Consider the following 9906-nt stretch of genomic DNA (forward strand, 5'->3'; position numbering starts at 1 on the left):
CATTACCCTGTCTATGATCAACAATCAGATCCGCAGGCATTACCCTGTCTGTGATCAATACCATGATGCCCTTTATCAGCCCTAGTGAATGCATCACTTGCCCTCCGGCCGCATTCACTATGCAAGGATCATCCCCAGTTCCTGTCCGGAACAAACCTTTTCCAATCATTCCTGGGCTCACAAAGCTATGTGTAGCTCCAGTGTCAAACAATACGTGTGTTTCCACACCACCAATACTCAAAGTCCCTTCACAAGGTCCATTCAAAGTATCTAATTCCATTTGAACTCATTTGAATAAGCCAACCCTGGTCCTTCTCCGGACTCGATTGCATACCTAACCTGGTCCACTCTCCTGGTCACTTGCCATACTGGTCAAGCCCCAACCGATCCATATGGATCAACGAGGAGTAATGCTTATCTCTATTGAGTCCTGGTAAAATCATGCAATCCCTAAGTTACTCTTCCTTAGCGGATTTTTTGTGTTCCCCAGGCTGCTTAAAGCGCCCTAACCCGGACTCTAAGGCCGGTGAGGTTCCTTTGGATCGACCATGGATAAACCAGGCCGTCCGGTTCAGTTTTAAGGCCTGAATATTCCTTAAGTCTGTTTTCATATATTCTGTGATTCATTTCATAGAGTCTTTATGCGTTTTGTTAGAGTCAATATGCTGTAAGATAAACTGATTTCTTTATTTATATCACAAAGGATTCGATACAAATTGAGAGTTTGCTATAAGCTATTACAATTGTTTGATCCTAGTCAGTCTATCTAACCACCCATCCATCCACGGCCTCGAGTCTTCACGGCTAAGCCAAGTCCTTCCCACGATCACCATCATGTCCTGAAACCAACAAATCATAAGTATCTATCCGATAACTTAACCAGTCAGTTTCTAATGCATGCAACAATAATCGGTTCTTTCTAAGTTCAACCCGAAATCCCCTTAGTATAATCAGACCTATCTAGTCGCTTAACCAGATCAATCGAGTTCAGTTGCGGATCTAGATCAAACCGTCTTACTCACTGAACCATCTGGATCGGCCATAACTTGATCAAGCCAAACGGCTATGATCGGTGATCTATCGGATCCAACACTTAAGCATCAGATCGCATGATCGGACCGGCTCAAAGCCATGATCCATTATCCGGTCCTAAGACCAAGACACTCGATCGTTCATACAGAAGAAAGAAGAGACGATCAAGTAAGGGTTTAAGGACGAAACCGGATTAGGCCTATCAGTCATAGCCCCGTTCGGATTCACCTGAAGGCCACAGCGATGGCTTGTCCAGTCCATACCTTAGACGTGCCCTCCGGAGTCCCAGCCAACATTTGATCTTCATGGTAAAGTGAATGCACTCGTGGAGTTCTATTATAAATAAGATGGCTTGTTTTGGTGTGATTTTATGTTTTATCTTCATGGTAACGTTAAAAGTCACTAGATTATGCCGAAGAGCAAAAGATTAATACGTGACATTGTTTTCTTCTAATTCTTTTCAGATCATAAGGTTTATACACAATTAGCTTAAGCATTTGGAACATTATAAATGTAAAAAACTCATATTGCTGTTTGTCTCGGTATCTAGCGTCTCTGCCTCTAATGTCTCTTGCTCTCAAGTCACAAGAAGATGAAGCTGGACGAGTCCAAGACCTTAGATTTTCTGATGCAGCACCTGTTGACTTGGTTGGTCCTGATCCCTGTGTTGAAGGAAGATTCTTCTGCATAGCGAGTACACCATAATGGAGAATTCAGTGGTTTAAATGTGTTTTGTTGGTTGATTCAGATGCTACTAAGACGAAAAGGTTTGCTTACCTTGAGCTGAGATAGATCAGACAGAGGATCGTTCCATATGATTCTCATCATCATCATCCTTCGCTGGCCTCTCCTGTCTCTCAAATGCTCACTTGTCCTCGTCGCTAACTCCTTGTGAAACAACTCACTAAGTGGCACCTCAACTGAAACTGATGCACCACAATCACCAGTCTTGTATTTCTTTATCTCAGATCCCTTACATCTCGCTATTCTAAGTTTACATCTCGCTACATCAACTTCATCATCACATGTTTGTCCTGCCTTTACTGGTGTCACAACAGTTTCACCAACACATGGGATCTGCCTTCACAACCTCGTTTGCTTTAGATATAGCTTCTTGTGCAGCAACATGGTACTTGAAAGAGCAGAAGAGGTCACCACAGCGACATTTGAATCGAGTCAAACCAACCCGTTTGTTGCAAGTAGTACATCGGCTTGGTCCTTCCTTTGGTTTCGCTGCTGGTGCTACTACCTCTGCAACAGCTTGTACAGAGGATGGCTGAACAGAAACAGCCATGGGCTCGACGCATATGGTTGGTTTCAGTGAAGGTTTCCTTTAGGGTGTTGCTGGGTGATCCAGACACTGCAGATGCAAGCTTAGCACCCAGTTCCGGTTGAAACAACATAGTCTTGTGACACTTGGAACACATGTTCATTGTGCAGCGCTTCCTAAGAAACCGCAGTTGTTGATGCATAGCTTCGGACCTCCGGGTGGGCTTTGGCACCTCTTTTTGTCGTGGTCCATTCCTGCATTTTAAAAACTGAGTTCAGTAACGTAGCAGAAACAAATCAACCCAGCCCTTTGTAGTAAACCATAAGCAAACGAAATATAGTCTACCAACATAACTTATACATGATCTCATAACCTATAACCAAACCTTTTTATGGGGCCCCTTGCAATGATTCAAGATCTCAAGCACGGAGTAGGAAGGAAGCAGAAGCGAGCCTAGAGTGGATTTATTCTCACACCAAAGCCTAAACCACTCAAACAGATCCTACTAAAACCTAATTTTAGCACCATAAGCCAGACTACCTAAGCAGCTAATTCCAATAAAGCAAATCTGATATAACGAGCAGAGAAGCTAAACTCAGGTGTATCCAGATAGAAAGTAGACAAATAAGCACAACCCTTAACCATACGACACATATTGTTTTCAACAAAGACTAGTATACCAACATAACTTATACATGATCTTATAACCTATAACCAAAATGTTCAGCTAAGAATAGAGCTCTCCAGAAGAACTGCTGATTATAGAGGTTTATCCGGTTATCACATTGGTAACCAGAACCGGGATAAGGTACAAGACTACATAGCTCACCATGCAGACACATGAAAATGAAGCACAACCTGACCTTTGACGGACAGGCATAAGCATTTAAGAAAAAATTTCAATACAGACCCAAAGGAATAAACATAACCAAACCATAAATAATAAAAGAAACACATCACAGCATATATTTTTTAAGAGAAAACTTTTCTGCTGTAAACACAAGATAATAGAAAGTTTCACACCACAGAGAGAATGGAAGAAGCTAAAGATCAACACACGATTTTGTTCTTCGACACCTTAAACCAGACACATACAGGACGAAGGAAACATAGGTGTACCTGAAAACAGTTTCAGATTTTGTCAAGCTTCTCTGCCTTCACAACCGGGTTTGCTTTAGCTATAGCTTCTTGTTCAGCAACATGGTAATTGAAAGAGCAGTTATGTATGTCTGCATAGCGGTGTGTCCCACATAAGAGGTCACCACAGCGAACCAACCCGTTTGTTGCAAGTAGTACATCGGCTTGGTCCTTCCTTTGGTTTTGCTGCTGGTGCTACTACCTCTTCAACGACAGAGGATGGCTGTACAGAGACAGCCATTGGCTCGGCGGTTTTGGTTTCAGCATCAACCAACGCAGCAGTGAAGGTTTCCTTTAGGATGTTGCTGGGTGATCCAGACAATGCAGATGCAAAAGCTTAGCACCCTGTTCCTGTTGAAACACATGTTCATTGTGGCGTCGCTTCTGAAGAAACCGCAGTTGTTGATGCATAGCTTTGGACCTTCGGGTGGGCTTTGGCATCCTTTATTGTCGTAGTCCATTTCTGAAAGAAGAGAAAGTTCTTGACAATTAAAAACTGAATTCACTAAGATTCAAAACGTCAGAAACAAACAAAGAAACTAAACATATTGTTCTCAACAAAGATTCTAGTCTAGCAACATAGTTTGTACATGATCTTATAACCACCTATGAACAAATTTTTTATGGAGCCTTTCCAATGATTCAAGATATCAAACTCGGAGAAGGAACAAAGTAGAAGCAAGTCCAGAACTGATTTTTATAATCACACCAAAACCTAAAGCAAACAAACAGTTCCTACTAACACTTGATTTTAAAAAAACCACAAGCTATCCACCCAGACTGCAATACCCAAGCTAACTTGCAGCTATTTCCAGATCTGATATAAAACTAATAGAAATGTAACTGAATTATTACTATACAGCAGAGAAGCTAAAGTCAGTTGTATCCAGCACAACCTTTCTTTACACAAATGAAATGTTAAAAATGAGTTCATATCAGCATAAAGCTAAGAAGTTTCTAAAACATAGTTAATATCAGTTCCATCCAACACTACCATCTTTATTAGAAATGAGCCTTTCATATCAACATAAAGCAAAAAACTTTCATCAAAAATCACATCAAAGTTTCTAAAACATAGTTAACATCCAAAACATTACCATCCTTTCTAGAAATGAAGTATTAGAAATAAGCCTTTCATATCAGCATAAAAGCTGACAACTTTCATATAATATTTACACAACCATCTACATAGATAAGCTCACTTCCATTCAACACTAGGTAATTAAAACTCACATGCAAATATTACCACGCCAATCAAATCACTAAGCGGTCGAGAATCAAACAGATACTTGAGCTCTGTTCTTACCATAGAACCATAAATATAAAAAAACTAGAAAATCAAATACAGAAACCTGTTTGCTCGAAAAACCTCAAAACACAAAGGGTGAAATCGAAATCAGAGACCCGAAACAGAAATGAAGAGAGACCACTTTACCAGTACGAATCTCTCCGAAGAAGATCGTCTACTGGAGAGATCCAGCAGAAGCTGAGAGGTTAGAGAAGAGAATAAAGTTTGGGAAGTTTACTCGAATATACGATATTTTAGGACAATTGACTACAGATTTTTTTTAATTAGTGGTATTTTTTTAAATACCAAGCATGCTATTTTTTATGTTATGAGAAAAAACGTATTTACAAAAATGCCATTACTTTTTAATGCCACGTAATAAAAAATCCGACGCCACGTAGGAATTCGGTTCCGTGTTTTCACTAAGTCGGCCGTAAAGAGCTATATACGTCGTTACGGTTGAGTTATTGCTACGCCGCGGCTTAATTAAACAACGCGGCTGACTTAAGAGAAAACGACCGACTTAAGAACATAAATCAGCCGTTAGTTATGGTTGATTTATAGAAATCTGGCTGATTTATGGGATAACGGCTGACTTACGTACACAAGTTACAGCTGACTTATACATCGGCAGTTTGATTTCTAGAAAATTTGGCCGAGTTGTAGTTAAGACACGGCTGAGTTATGTTTCCACGGCTGAGTTAATGAACATCGATTGGCCGAGTTATTGAATTTACGGCCGACTTATGAGATGTTGTTACGGCTGAGTTATATTTAATCAACCGTCATTGAATGGATTAATAGTACTCAGCTTATTTACGGCTGACTTATTAACGAAAGATTAATTACTAGAATATCATTTGTTTGACGGCTGATTTATTTGATGATACGGCTGACTTAAGATTTTTCATCCTAATTACAGCTGATTTATTAGCAAAAGATTAATTACTGAAATAGTATCCACGTTTCGGCTGACTTACATTGTACATGAGGGCTGATTTATTTAGGCTGAGTTATATATTCGTTTGGCGGCTGACTAACCGATTTTTCATGTCATCCGCCATGTCATCAATTCGGATTTGTCATGTCATCACTAATGTTACAATAGTAAAATAAGGGTCTATGTTATTCTTCATTCTTCATCTTCTTTATCTATCTTCTTCAACTTATTTTTTATCTTTCTCTGAGATCTTATGGTTCTGGTAATTATTTTTTCCGTAACTGGGTCTAAAAACATAGATTTTTTAAATTTCAAAATCTGAGACGGATCTACTACAGTCGTCGTCATTTTCGATGATGATCGGTTAAAGAAGAAGCTTCCTCTCCTCCAGTTTCATGTATGGCGGTCCTATATCCTGCTGCTCCCTCTCTCATTGGATTCGTCGTCTTGCAGAGGAAGAAAGACTTAAAGAGAGAGATGAAGAACTAAGTCCCGTAAATTGTAAGAAAAGAAGAGAGTTGAACAAAAAAAATTAAAAAAATGAGAGAAGACGAATAAAATGATGAATTTGAAAGCTGAGTTTATATGTTTGATGACTCAGATGGTGCGTCATCTGAATATGATAACTTTAGTTCATACATTAAGTCTCCAACACATACGTTACGGCTGAGTTATGCATACGTTACAGCTGAGTTTGTAATTTTTATAACTTTATAGTTTTAGGGTTTGAAGTTCAAATTTAAGAAAAGATTAAAGTTTTAATATTGTTTTCAAATAATTAACTTTATAATTTTTATAACTTTATAATTCTATAGTTTAGGGTTTGAGGTTCAAATTTAAGAAAAGATTAAAGTTTTAATATTGTGTTCAGAGTTGAAGGAATGAGTTTGTACCCGCCTAAAATATTTTGTTCCCGCCCAAAATACGAAACGTCGCGAAACAAATTACACTTGACGGCTGAGTTATAGGACGGCTGGCTTATACCATTCAGATACGTTACGGTTGACTTTATGCATACTTTACAGCTGAGCTATGCATACGTTACGGCTAAGTTATAATCAAATTACGGCTGATTTATGCATACGTTGACTGAGTTTATAATTTTTATAACTTTATAATTTAGGGTTTGAAGTTCAAATTTAAGAAAAGATTAAAATTTTAATATTTTTTTCAAATGATTAACTTTATAATTTTTATAACTTTATAATTCTATAGTTTAGGGTTTGAGGTTCAAATTTAAGAAAAGATTAAAGTTTTAATATTGTGTTTAGAGTTGAAAGAATGAGTTTGTTCCCGCCCAAAATATGAAACGTCGCGAAACAAATTACACTTGACAGCTGAGTTATAGGAACGTTACGGCTGACTTATACCATTCAGATACATTACGGCTGAGTTATGCATACTTTACAGCTAAGTTATGCATACGTTAAGGCTAAGTTATAATCATATTACGGCTGAGTTATGCATACGTTACGACTGATTTTATAATTTTTATAACTTTATAGTTCTATAGTTTGGGTTTGAGGTTCAAATTTAAGAAAAGATTAAAGTTTTAATATTGTGTTCAAAAGATTAAAGTTTTAATATTGTGTTCAAAAGATAAACTTTATAATTTTTATAATTTTATAGTTCTATAGTTTAGGGTTTGAGGTTTAAATTTAAGAAAATATTAAAGTTTTAATATTATGTTCAGAGTTGAAGGAATGATTTTTTTCCCGCCCAAAATATTTTTTCCCGCCCAAAATACGAAACATCGCGAAACATATTACACTTAACGGCTGAGTTATAGGAACATTACGACCGGCTTATACCATTCAGATACGTTATAGCTGAATTATGCACACTTACAGCTGAGTTATGCATACGTTACGGCTGAGTTTAATTATAAACCAACCCTACTCTAAAACCTAGAAACAAAAAAGCTTGCAGCCGTATCAACAAAATTTAAACCTAACTAAACCACCGCGTGTTTCTTCCATATCATGAGAGCCGGGAGGTCATTACTGTCTTCTTCCACCGCATTTCCGTTACCACGAGGGCTCCGACGTCTTCAAGCCACACAACGGTTTTGTTATCTCCTCCACCATCAAGCTCCTCTGCCTTATCCACCTTCTAGTAACAAGAACAAATTCAAAACACAGAGAAAGAGCGAGAGAGATTGAAAGAGAGAGAGGTGACCAGTGTGGTGACAGTCGGTGGTAGTGGCAACTACGGTGAAGATGGAGACCGGCAATAATGGATCTGAGAAACGGAAACAAGGACGACGTCGGCAAATATAGATGATGACGAGCTCAATATCCATGACGACGGCGAAGACCAGTCTTCTTCGACAATTTTTCTTCTTCTCCGACAATCTTCTTTTCTTCTTTGACGTTTCTTCTTCTCTCACTTCTAAGATTTACAAACCAAATATACTAAGCCATAAGAAATGAATGATAATGTATGAATCTCTCTTGTTTACAACACAGAAAGTGAGAGAGATGAAGAAGATCTGGAACTGTAAAGAACTCCCGAAGGAAAGAGAAGAGGAGAAGGAGACGTCAAATAGAAGAGAGAAAGTGAAGAAAAAAATGCATTTTAAACCATTAGATCAAAACTAATCAATGATCAAGAATTGTAATCCGTGTACTAAAAAATCTAACCAATGAGAAAGAAGTTTGAAGATAACCACTAGATGAATTTGTAACCCTTAGATTAAAACAATCAATGGTAAATGTTTTAATTTTGATGATTAAAATTATATTTTATATTAAAGTGTATTTTTGATAAATCTTTAAATTTTAAAACTTGGATTTTATGATTATATGTTGAATTTTTGATGTGTGGTTTAAATATGAAGTTTAAAGTTTAGGGTATATAACTGAGTGAGTTTAGGGTTTGGTATATAGTGTTTAGGGTTTCGATTTAAGATTTAAGAATATATTTTTAAATAACAAAAATATTAGAGTTTTAACATTTGTAGTTAGAATTTATGGTAGATGATTAATTATTTTTTTTTTAAAGTTTGATGTTTAATGTTTTATGGTATAGGTCAAAGTATGTGGTTTAGGGTTTAGGGTTAAAGGTTCGAAATAGATATGGTTTGAGATAATGTTTTGAAAATATTTAACTTTATAATTTAATATTTAATATTTGTAGTTTAAATTTTAAAACATTATTTTATTATTTTATAAAATATTATAATTTTATATTAAAAATATTGAACCCTTAGACTAAAATCAATCAATGGTCATGAAAAAAGCAATATAATTTGTAATTTTAGTTCTTTTCAATTTGTTCTTAAATTTAAAAAAATGTAGTTACGGGTTTAAATCAAAATTTAAAATGGAACTTTGAATTAAAGATTTTTTTTAAATGATTAAAATTTGAGTTTAACTCTAAACTATAAACCTAAACCTTAAACTTTAAAATAATAATAAAAATATTGGATTTAATGTTCAAAGATAAAATTTAAATTTTTATAACTTTATAATTCTATAGTTTATGATATGAGGTTTATATTTAAGAAAAGATTAAAGTTAGAGTCTTGTAAGTAAGAATTGTATAAGTGATTGTAAGAGAACATATATCTCAAGATCAAGTTAAAGTCTCAACTTGAAATTCAAGAAACTATACACATTCAGTTGATTTATATTCACTTGATACTGATCTTCAATATAACTTGTTAAAGTACTTGAATTCAGTTTTCCGATTTTTGGGTATGTTTGAGGTGTTGCTGATTTATATAAACGATACGGCTGAGTTATCTAAACGATACGGCTGAGTTATCTAAACCTTTTCTAATTTTAGGGTATGTTTGAGGTATGGCTGAGTTATGTAAACGACACGGCTGAGATATATATACGACACGGCTGAGTAGTGTAAGCATAGCATAAATCAAACACACAATACATGGGTGAGTTATGTTTTTTACATAGAAAACCAAAAATACAGGTTTTCTGCACAATTTTGGTATTCGTCCATGTATCCAAGCTTCAATGAACTTCTCTGTGTCGTCTCTGCTGAATCCGTCACTTCTTTTCGTCTCTTTCATTTTCTTTTTGTTCAATTTTTTCTTTCACTCAGATATGAAAAAAAAAATTAGATTATCCAAATATGGGTACAAAATCATAAACAAACTTAATTAAATACATCCCACAATTGCCGATCTGGGTGTTTTTTGGAATGTATTTGTCTTTTCTCCTCGGAATTCACACTTTTTATAGCTAGGTTTTCGGAGATTGGCGGAAAGTAACTCAG

General features: G+C 36.1%; 2 pseudogenes; both read right to left on the bottom strand.

The window, feature by feature from the left end:
• Window positions 1–1259: 1259 nt before the first annotated feature.
• On the bottom strand, window positions 1260–2588 carry LOC106377710 (annotated as a pseudogene).
• Window positions 2589–3433: 845 nt separating this feature from the next.
• On the bottom strand, window positions 3434–3900 carry LOC106379161 (annotated as a pseudogene).
• Window positions 3901–9906: the final 6006 nt, after the last annotated feature.

The sequence above is a fragment of the Brassica napus genome, chromosome C8 (assembly GCF_020379485.1).
Source record: "Brassica napus cultivar Da-Ae chromosome C8, Da-Ae, whole genome shotgun sequence".
NCBI lineage: Eukaryota > Viridiplantae > Streptophyta > Magnoliopsida > Brassicales > Brassicaceae > Brassica > Brassica napus.